The sequence below is a fragment of the Equus quagga genome, chromosome 5 (genome assembly GCF_021613505.1).
Source record: "Equus quagga isolate Etosha38 chromosome 5, UCLA_HA_Equagga_1.0, whole genome shotgun sequence".
NCBI classification, from domain to species: Eukaryota; Metazoa; Chordata; class Mammalia; order Perissodactyla; family Equidae; genus Equus; species Equus quagga.
This window is the reverse complement of record NC_060271.1, coordinates 99101494-99113186: the sequence shown is the minus strand read 5'-3', so window position 1 is coordinate 99113186 and position 11693 is coordinate 99101494. Positions and strand designations below refer to the sequence as shown.

Below are 11693 nucleotides of genomic sequence, written 5' to 3'. Positions count from 1 at the left end.
ATTTACTTATACATAGTAAGCATTGTTATTTTTAAATCTGTGTCTGATAAATTCACTATTGGAATCCCTTTTGGGTCTGTTTCTGTTGTCTATTGTTTCTGCTGTTTTTCTTGTTTCTTTGCGTGACTGGTTATTTCTTATCATGTACTAGATATTGCATTTGCAGAACTGTTTGTGGAAATGACTTGAGGCCTAGAATATTACATTACTGCTGAGAGGATTTTAGTTTGCTTCTGCCAAGGGCTTGGGGGCATTAGCCCAAAGGAATTACCCTAATCCAATCTCAGGGTTGAGATGATTTGAAACTGAGATGTCATCCCTTTACTGCTAAGATGTAGCCATTTGGATTCCTCATCCAAAGCAAGGGAGCTTCAACAGAGTTCAACAAAGCAATCCTTACTGAAAGGATAAACGGACTTCCCTGGGCCTCCATCATTCCTCAGATCCTGGGCTGGTAATTCCCATCTTATTAACTCTCTGATGCCTTTATGCTGATACTTTTTATATTTTGCTAAGTTTTTCTAGTGCCCTCTAGTAGTGCCAAATCTAGTAGGAGGATTTGTCCAAACTACTGCCAATACCAGGGGGTATAGAAATGAAGACATTATTAAATAGAGGTAGTTGCTCTTAAGAAGTGCATTGAAAAAGATCCTTAAAGAAAAAACAATTAGACTTTTATTTACAATTCCACCTTTTTAACCCAAGTGGCAGTTCAATATTTAGGAATGCTGTATCCAAGTCCTGGCATCATGTAATTTGAGGAAAGCTACTTCTTTTATTAACAAATATTATTGAACATCACCTCTGTCCCAAAAGCTGTTCTAAGAAATTAGACTATAAAGATGAAAAAGACGTGGTTATTGACCTAAGGTGCTTGAAGTCACCATTCCTTATTGGTAAACTGGTTATTTTTAGAATCATTAATTCATGATCAAAAAGTTGATATATTTTGTTAAATATACGTAACACAATGATAGACACATTTAAACTATAAACAGGTATATTTGAGTTCCTATCACCTTTCAGCCTAAACAAGAGGGCATTTAAAACAATATATTTTTAGAACTTAAAGTTTATTATTGAATATGTTCTTTTAAAGTATTGTGGAGAAGCAAGAACACAGGCTTCACAAGAGATCTTAAATGCAAGGATCTTCTTTTTCCTAAAGAGTTAAGCTCTGGTTTCCTAGCCGTTTTACTCTTGAAAACTCCTGGGAAAAGCTACTCATTCTGAATCATCATTATTTTTAATCAGAACTTTTCCTTGGTAGTTGTTCAAAGTCCTCTAAAATAGCCTCTAAGTATACTAGTGTCCCTGGACTCTAAGTGTGACAGATTTCCTAGGAGATGGGAGCCTTACTGGCAGAGATGATTTCAACGTGCCCAGACTCCCTGGGGTCAATCAGTCAGTAGAGAGGAAAAGCAGAGAGAACTTAGTGGATGAGGATGCTGTAGATTCATTACTTGACCTCGGACAAATTATATAACTTTTCTGGCTTGGTTTTTGCATCCATGATAGATTGGGCTCCTAGATGATATATCTATAAAGTATACAGAACTTTCAGCTCTCATATTCTGCGATTCTTCTAGAGTTGTGGAGGTCTGTTTGGCCACCTGAGTTTAAAAGAGATTAGAAGGGAAAATAAAAACTACAGTTCAATATATCAAGTAAGATATGAGTACAATAACCTGTAAGGAGATGAACAACTATATTACGTTGCTGGCCACCATGACAATGGCCAGCAGAGATGAAACAAGACTGGGGTCTGAGGAAGCTGTAGCTCTCCAGAAGCCACTTTCTGTCCATCTTCCCTTCCTTCTTTCCTCTGCTCCCTTTCTGCTACACTCTTCCTCCAGGAACTTCCTTCAATTCATCCACATGGGGGGGCAACAGTGATTGCTTTGAAGGGAGAAAATGAAGCAACTCTTGCTTCAATTGAAGCATATTGTACATTCTCCTTATGGTCTTTTACTCTGAATGCAGCTATGAGGCCCTTCAGGACAGTGCAATGAAAAACAAATGGAACCAGCAGATGACTTTGGACATATCATATAAACGCGTTTTCATCTGTAGAATGAGGGTCGAACACTTCCATTTTTGTTTTTACATATTCTGATGCCTATAATTCTTGTATCTCTCTGTCATCCCCACAGCTTGACTTTATTATCAGCAGGCAGCCTGCTCAGCTCACTTTATACTCAGAGCCTGGCACTTAGTGAATATCCAGTTAACATTAATTGTTCAGGAAGGAAGTGAACTTCTATTAGCACCTACAATGCATCAGTCACTGTTCAGGTCTCTTTCATATACATTTTCTTCTAATTCATTCAACACATTTGTGAGACAGGTATCACTATTCTATTTTTGGAAGATGTAGATACAGATATTTAGAGATTTAATTATCAGGATCATAATGATAGTTCTGCCACTTACCTTATATTTTATAAGTTATTTATCTACGCCTCAGTTTCCTTATCTGTAAAGTAGGAATTCGTAAGAGTTAGGATAAGGTCGGCAGATTTAGCAAAAAACAACAACTAAAACAAAAATAAAACAAAGAGGAAGTACATCTCAAATGGAGCATTCTTATATTAAAAATTTTCTACATTTATCTGAAATTCGGATTTAACTGGGCATTTCTGTATTTTATCCGGCAATGCTATCTTAGCATTATGGTTATGACAGTTCATGTAAAGGACTTAGCCGCGTCCCTAGCACTTAGTGAGCACTCAGCAAATGCTATGCTTATTAAATTTTGGATCTGATTCCAAAGTCCTTTTTTTTTTTCATCGCAAACACACTGAGCTGAGTTTCCAGATGAAATTTAAGTCAGGCGAGGGTAACAATACTTTAAGTTTAGATTAAGGCTTTATCCTTCCTAAAGCGGCTTCAAAGCCTGGCCACAGGCGGAATGCTCTCGGCGAACCCCACAGAAGCGGGGACCCTTGGGGACCGTCCCGCAGTCCCAGCACAGGCACCCGGGACTGAGCTGCCCGGGCGGCCCCTTCGCCCCGCCCCGCTCCGGCCCGCCCCGCCCCGGCTCGGCCACTCAGAGGCTGCGCCGCGCCCTGCCGCACTCCTATAGGCCCTTCCTGGGACAGGCGAGGCCTTTCCATTTTCCCGCCTTCCCCAGCCCCTCCTCGGCCCGAAACCCGCACTAGCCCACAACGTCTCCGCCCTGCCTTCCGTGAGAGCCCCGCCCTTCCGGACACCGCATCCCCCTTCCTCCCCGACCCGGCATTCTAGGCAGCCTGCGGGGTCCCGACCCGGCCCTTCGGTAGGAGGCGGGAGGGGCCGGGGAGGGGCGGGCAGAGCCCCCCTCCCGAGGGTCGCGAGAGGCGGGGACAGGAGGGAGGGGCGGGGCTAATCTCCTTGGCGCCGCGTTGCCACGGCAGCGGGGGAGGGCGGGGGCCGGGGGAGGAAGCCAGCGGGCGGGGGATGTGGGGCTCCGCGGCCGCCGCCGCAGCTGCAGCTGCCTGCTCGTTGCCGCGTCTTCCCGGAGGCGGCTGCTGGAAGCTGCCGGAGTAGCTGCGGTGCTCTGCCATATTGTGTCTTCCCCTGCCCGTCCTTCGCCTCCCCGCTGCGGCGGCCGAGCTGACGGTGAGTCCCGGGCGGAGCGGCGCTCTCCGGGGCCGGCGCCGCCCGGCGTTCGCGCTCCCTGCCCCAGCCCGCGGCGTCGCTCCCGGGCGCGGAGGCAGCGCGTGCGGCCGGCGCCGGGCGTGGGACGCGGAGGGCGACCGTCCCGTGACGCGCCCGGACATTTTCGTCCCGTGAGGAACTGGCCCCGGCGCGGGGGTCTCGCCGGCGCGCGGGGTGGGTCGTGTGTGGGCTCGCGGGGCGTGTCGACTGCGGGGCGGGCGGCCCCGTGAGGAGTTCGGAGTTTTTCCTGAGAGGTAATGACCGCCCGGGAGCGGCGTCGCGCGGCGGAAACCGCGGCGAGGGGTGCAGGCTCCCCGGGAAGGCTCGCGACGCTTAGGGCTCCACTCGGGGCGGCTCTGCGGTTAGGGGAAGTGCCCCACGCCCCTCGGGAGGCTTTGCAGCGCCCCCTCCCCCGCTGGAGCGCAGAGGGAAGTGCCGCGCGTGGAGTCCGCGTCCGGCCCTGGGCGGACGGGCTGGGCCCGGCCAGGTAGTGCTCGGGGAGGCGCCGGGCGCGGCCGGGACTGAACTTCGGGCGCGGGGCGCTGGGGTGGACAGGGGCGGGGCCCGGATGTGGGGGTGGCCGACCCCGGCGCCCTCGGGCCCCTCCTCCAGCGGGCGCCCCGGGGGCCTCCGGGGGTGGCGGTCTCGCTGGGGTGGGAGTTAGTGTTTCAGCGCTGCAATATGGACACTTCCTGTTCGCCGCCCCTCTCGGGCCGGTGCTTACCTCTAGCCTTCATTCCTCTCTCCCGGGAAGGTGAGGGGTCGGGAGGGCGTGTGCGAGGCCCCTCAGTCCTCTGAGGTCGCCCCACCGCTGCTGCAGCGAGTCTGGAAGCCCGGAGGACGGTGGGAGTCGGGGGAAAGCGGCCCATGTGCGTACCGCTCCAGCCTCCTGTTTTACTCAGCTCTACCCCTTTGCAAGATGCCTGTTTCCACCGCGGCTCGCGGGAGTTGGGGTATTTCATTCATTGGGGCACACTCTCGGGATCTTCTTGGACCTGATTTCTGCTTTAAACTTTCTTTAAAGCATCCCCTGTACTTCGTTTTCTCCTTACTGGAAAAAAGTAGCGTGCAAAGAAATGACATAGACTTTCTTCTATCCCAACTCTGAGGTTGGGGGAGGAAGTCGGTTATTTTTTTCCAGGATACTTTATGCTGTTTCTCCTGTCTTCCTTGTGCTGGTGACAGCCACGTGGCCGGCTGAGTGTAAGAGAGTGCCCTAGCGCCTCTGGGACTGAGGCTTCGCTGGTAGCCAGGGGCTTTGTAACCGTGCTGTAGCATCGCATCCACATTTATTTTGGTGTTTTTTTCAGATGGGGAAGTGGAAAAAGCTGAACTGTTCATGTCTGTCTCTGTTTCATTCGAATTGTGAGACTTATCTCCGTTTCCTTGCAGTCCTTGTAAGGTGTATATTGACATTTTTGCCTTTCTCTGCCGTTTTGATGATTCATCTTTAAAATCTCAGCAGTGTTAGGTACCATTAAGGAGTGGTGGAGACTAAAATATTACATTATGGAGTTTCCTAACTCTGGAAAAAAATCGTTTGACTTTCAGAACCATTAATGAGAGGTTCTAATGTAATCAGAGACAGTCACATTCTGGCGGATTTCTTTTTGATAGTTTTATAAAAGTCTCAATTTTTTCTTTTTATATAAAAATTGTGATCTGAAAAGATATAAATATGTTATTGGTGAAAATACTTGTTTAGGGATGAAATAAATACTTCGATTTGTACGTGTGCACTTTCTTAAGCTTTTCGAGAAAAGTACTAACAGTTAATATGAATCTTAACATGAACAGATTTTATTTTAAGGTAATGAAATTTAATTTTTAGAATATATCAAAGTAAAAAGTCAAAGAGTTGAAGATTAAAAATCTGAGCTTTTGGGGAGTTTGGAAATCTTTAGAATTTAAGTACATGTAATCCTTAGTTACTAATGTATCCTGTTTCATTTTGTGAATGCTTTGATGGATTTGAATTATTTTTGTAACATGTTTTTATTTGAATCAGTTTTAGTTGAAGAGTACTAAACCATAGAAAACATTCAGAATGTGTAAAAGAATTGTGTAGAGAAGTTATAGCAACACAATTTATTACAATTTTAATTGCGCCATAACAATGGTTCTCAATCAGTGAAGTTAATAGATAAAAAGATTGGGGAGGCTTCAGTGCAGAAAAGATAATTCAATTGAGAAATGTGTGTGTGTGCTGACCACTGAGAGCAATGCTTAGTTGAGAAAGAAAAGTAAATGAGGTGATGAAATACTTATATAAAGCAGGAAGCACTGAAAACATATGTTGGAAGATAACTACATTATTAGTTATGGGATCCAGCTGTCAAGTGGAACTTTAAAAAATGTCATCCAAACAAGACTTATTCTTGTTCTTATGGCAGCTTATTGCTTAGCTACTCATTGTATGTGTGTTTGTGTTGCTTTTAGATTGTTGTCATTTTAGTAACTGGATTTTGCGTAAATGCGAAAAGGTCCTCCAAAATAAAGTTTTGAGGGCCCAATGCTTTGCTGATTTTTTAGGGAAGAAAAAGAGATCTAAGATTTGATCCCTATTTTTAGATTGAAGAGACAAGATTAATACACATAAAAAAAGTGCAGTGTAAGAGGATATAATTAGGAGTTAAATTGTCTGTTGCAGGCAGGTGCTATAAGAGGTAAGAGGAGAAGGAAACTAGAGGGTTTGAGTAGGCAGGGGAGGCTTCTTGAAGAAAGTAAGGTTCTTGCTCTCTAAAGTCTAGCCTTCATGTTACTCCCATTAGATTAATCTTCCTAAAGATTATATCACTCTGATGACCAAAACCCATTACATCAAGCATGAATACCAAATTTCTTCTCAAGACTTTTCCAAACTTTGGGTCCCAGTCTTCTCCATCTTATCTTCCACTAACCTATAGGAACTGTTCATTATTCACTACTTTTACATGGTATAACAATTTTACTTCTTTTTAACCTTTGCTGGTATAACATTTTTTTGTTGGAAATGCACCTACATACGTCCTCTTAACTGAAAATCTACTCAATCTTGAGGCTTGGCTGAAATCTTGATTGTCCTGCGAACCTTAGAATCATAGAATTTTAGACCTGCTTTCACCTCTCTAACTGAAAATTCTTCCTTTCTCTGATAGTGTGTTTCTTTTCGGCTGTGGCGTTCTGTACTGCCTTGTTTTCATTTAATAAATATTTTTTGAGCACCTACCTTGTGCTAAGCACTGTTATAGGAACTAAGTGAATAAGACAAATTACCATATTCTTTGTTAGTTATCTTTTTAGGTTTTATCACTCCAAGCATGTTATAGAGTCTTTGACCACCCAGAGGAGTCTTATTTTCTGAGATATATGTTATATGCTTAGTGGGTATTTGATTATTTTCTGAGTAAAGGAAAGGCAGCACTTATGGTATGAGGTGGAGAGATGGATGGAAAGGTCTTTCTTTACAAGTGTAGGGTACAAAAAAATAGCCAATTATGGATGGCCTTGAAAACGTCACTTCTGAATTTAAATATTGTTTAGTCAAAAAAAAAAAAAAGATGGCATTTGAGCCTGGGAATGATAGGATAAAATCCTTATTTGAGGAAAGTTCATTTGACAGCAGTGTGCAGGACTAATTATTAACTGGGAATGGAGAGGAATGGGAAGAAGACAGATCTATTTGAAGAAAAAATTAGTAACTTTGAGAAGGCGGTTTAGAAGGGGAGCATCATCAAGAAGATGGAGAGTCTAGTTAGTTGAGTATAAAGTGAGTGGGAGATAACTAGGTGAATATGACCGTTAGTGACTAGAGATTAGAGGTTTGGGATAATCCGTTTAATATAGATGTGACAGCTAATGTTATAAATTTTGCCAGAGAGTTAATTGAAGTGTTGAAGACTAAGAATGATGCTTTGGGAAACTAGAATTCAAGGTGTATTTTCTTTGGGTCATATATGACTTCATAATTAATACTATAGACTTGTACAATGCCTATGGTATTGTTTTATTATTAACATTATTTCCACTGTATGAGAATGCTATCTCTGTCTTACCACCAAATATAAAGGGACCAAAAGAATGTTTATCATCATTTGCTACCAAGGGATTTTGATTCATGTATTCCTTATTTCCCTTACCCTAAGTCTTTTTATTTAAATAAACTTTTTATTTTATTTATTTATCTTTTTTTTAAAGATTGGCACCTGAGCTAACAACTGTTGCCTATTTTCTTTTTTTTCTTTTCTGCTTTTTCTCCCTGAATCCCCCCAGTCCATAGTTGCATATTTTTTTAGTTGTGGGTCGTTTTAGTTGTGGCTTGTGGGACACTGCCTCAGCGTGGCCTGATGAGCAGTGCCATGTCTGCGCCAAGGATCCGAACCAGTGAAACTCTGGGCCACCAAAGCGGAGTGCACAGACTTAACCACTTGGCCATGGGACAACCCCTGTGGTTTGTTTCTTAAAAGAGGAAATACAGAAAAAAAGGGAAGGGATTTCTTGTAAATTAAAATTTTGCAGTTCCTTTTGCCTGCCCTATACCTTTGTCGAATTCCTCCATCCTTAAAAGTTTAGTTAAATGCTACTTCCTCAGGGGCTGGCCCCGTGATGTAGTGGTTAAGTTTGGTGCACTCTGCTTCAGCAGCCCAGGTTTGCAGCTTTGGATCCTGGGTGCAGACCTACACCACTCGTCAGCCATGCTGTGGCAGTGTCTCACCTACAAAATAGAGGAAGAATGGCACAGATGTTAGCTCAGGGCAAATCTTCCCCAAGCAGAAAAGAGGAAGATTGGCAACAGATGTTACCTCAGGGTGAATCTTCCTCAACAACAACAAAAAAATAAAAATAAAAAAATAAATAAGCATAAGTGCTACCTCCTCTATGCTGATTGAACAACATTTATTATAATCATAGCAACAATTATTACCTTTTATTGAGTACCTACTATGTTCTGTCATGGTATTATACTAAACACATGAGTATACAGTTTAATTCCTCATAACCCTGCAGAAAGTGTTTTATTCTTATAGATAAACAGATAATAAAAAGTTATTTAAATGCAGTACTGGATATTTGAACCCAAGTCTGTCAGACTTTAAAATTTTGTATTCTTTGTACTGTGACCTGAAGCCTTTGAAAAATGGCTATTTCCCAGGATGCGGATGCTTGCATCTTGATCTGTCCCCAAGAAGGATTAGGGAAGTATACATGGTAGGGAGAGAACACTAATATTTATAGAATGCCTATTCTGTGGCAAGAATGCTACTACCTTATTGTTATAGTGAGTTAAGTAAGTAGTGTTATTCCTTGGGATTCAAGGAGGTTAAGTCATTTGTCAAAGACGGCATAAGGAAGTTGGTGGCTGATGGGTCTGCTTGATTTCAAAGCCTTACTCTTTCATTTTTCTAGTACAGGATGCTACTATATTTATTCATTCATTGAAACGTTTGTTTTTTAAGTGGTCTGTGCTAGAACATAAAAATGAATGTATTGAATTCTGCGTAGAAAGATTTATATTCTAGTGCAGTATTTCTTAAGTGGATAATAGACTCAATGTAGCAAACTGTGACCAGCGTTTCTTAAAAAAAAAAAATCAAATAGAAAATTTTATTGTGTTGTATGTGGTAAGGATAAAAGTGTTATGTAGTGTAGGTAGTGTGTTGTAGATCTCTATAAAAATAAATTTCTTATTGGGGGATAGTGTCAAAAATTTGAAAACTGCTGGTCTAGTGACAGAGAAGGAAAGGTAAGCAAATAATTATGAATAATAATAAATAGCAAGTAAGTTCTATAATAGGATTCTATATAGGATGCTAAGGAAGTATGATGGAAGAAACAGACAATTCAAGGAAGGCTCCTGGAGAGATGACTTCAGGCAGTTCTAACACATGGGGTAGAGATCCTCAATATATCTAAAAGCATGAAGGAGTGAAAGAGCATAGTATAGTCAGGATGCTTGGGGTGGTGTGAAATAGTGGCACATAGGAGCCAGAGATTTTAGGGAATTTGTAGGCCACTCTACCGAAGATTTTAAATTTTATTAGGCCTATAGTTTTTCTGGAGTCTCATGGTGTTCTTTTGCTAAAGAGCAAATACATTTATGTATTTTATTCTGTCATACAATGTAGAAACAATTTTAGGAATAGAAAATTTGACCATATAACATGTATACACTGTAAAATGGTAACTTATGAGCACAGCTGTTGATAAAAACAATCACAACCAAAAAACAGTTAAGTAGTTTTGAGATGACTACCAAATGTTCTTTCCTACTTTTTCTTGTTTTGTCATCTGCTGCCTATTGCTAGCAGACTAATGGTAGTAAGTGCTAGAGTTTTAAGATAACTTTGTAAGAGAGAAAGTTGTTTGTTCGCTTTTCCTTTAAGTTAGGAAGACAGCTATTGTTCAGTTTTGAGGGCATCTAGGGGTCAGCTATTGGAATATTAATATCAGAGTTTGTGTAAGTCAGAGTTCACAAACTTTACCTACAGTTGTGTTTAGTTTGGCTTGTAATATTTTTTCATATTTCCCTTATTTGCTAACTGTTTTTTGTGTTTTTTTTTGCTGAGGAAGATTTGCCCTGAGCTAAGATCTGTTGCCAGTCCTTCTCTTTTTTTGCTTGAGGAAGATTCACCCTGAGCTAACATCTCTGCCAGTCTTCTTCTATTTTATATGTGGGTCGCTGTCACAGCATGGCTGACTAGTGGTGTAGGTCCGCACCTGAGATCCGAACCTGCAAACCTGGGCCACAAAGCAGGGCGTTCTGAACTTAACCACTGTGCCCTGGGGCCTAAATATTGGTACACTTCACCTGAAATATCTAGAGTTCTGCCATCTTGTGACAGCATTGGTTTCATGTTCCTACATGGCAGTACTGACTGAAGCTTATAAGTAACTGCCTTCTTTTTGGCCGTCTCCATCATTCTCTGTTGTCTTATACCAGGCCAGTTTCACTCATTTGTTGCCTTTCCAGGCCTTGTAAGGCATTTGAATTGCCTGCTGTGTCCTGTACTTTATGAAGTGTTTAAAAAGGAGATTTTGGTCTTTGAAAGATCATTCTGCCAGTATTGGGGAGGATAGATTGGAGGCATATGAAAAGGGTCTGGTTAGAATTTAAATGCCATAGCACAGATGAGATGCCCTTTTCTTCTTTTGAACCGGTAGTACTTTGTACCTTTCTTAAAGCATTTAGTAAATATATCTTTCCATTTATAGTTTTATGTATCACTTATCCCTTCAACTAAATTGTAAATACCTCATACATAACACGTGCTGGATAAATGCTTGTTGAATTTAATTATGTTTATTTTTAAGACTACCATGTTTGTTTGTCACAAAGATGAGTTTTCTTGGCAGTTTTAGAGTACCTCTTAACTGAAAGAATCTTTCACACATTTTAAATATTAGTTGCAGTTTATTCTAAGAATGAGTAAATATCAGATACTTTTAAATCATGGGTTACATATGAGAAACAGAACAGGTGAGTACTGTATAATACGATTGTAGACTTTTAATTCATTGTCATGTTTGCCAAATGTCAGGACAAAACATTGTGCGAAAATTGGTTTCTTGGTTGGCTATGTAATTTTAAGTTGGTTTGAAGATTATTCCAAAAGCTTTTCACTAATCTGTTTTCTGTTGATACCTAGAAGTGGTTTTAAATTAATGTCATCTGTAGTTTTTGATTTTCCTAAATTCCTTTTTTACCCTTTTTATTGTAAAGTGTAGATGCAGAAAATTACACAAAACAAACGTGTAGTTTACTGAATTTGTTATAAGGCCAGCACCCATGTAACCGTCTTCCAGATTAAGGAATAGAATTTTGCCAGCCACTTTAGAAGCCCTTCCATGTGCTTCTTCACAAAAATAACTTTCTTCCTTCAAAAAATAACCACTATCCTGACTTTTTTGAAAATTACTTAATTAAATTTCTTTTTGATCTTTTTTTTTTTCTGCTTTTTCTCTCCAAACCCCCCTGGTACATAGTTGTATATTTTAGTTGTGGCGTGTGGGACACTGCCTCACCATGGCCTGATGTGCCATGCCATGTCCGCATCCAGGATCTGAACCAGCAAAAC

At 41.7% G+C, this 11693-nt stretch overlaps 1 protein-coding gene across 4 annotated transcripts in view; it reads left to right on the top strand.

Annotated features, from left to right (window-relative positions):
• Positions 1-3227: 3227 nt before the first annotated feature.
• Positions 3228-11693, top strand: part of FOXN2 (forkhead box N2) — a 57076-nt gene continuing 48610 nt past the window's right edge. Inside the window, exon 1 of one of the 4 annotated variants that reach the window (XM_046663142.1) lies at positions 3228-3277. The gene's annotated coding sequence lies outside the window, so the exon portion shown is untranslated. The other 3 variants (XM_046663141.1, XM_046663143.1, XM_046663144.1) reach the window with 3 other exon arrangements.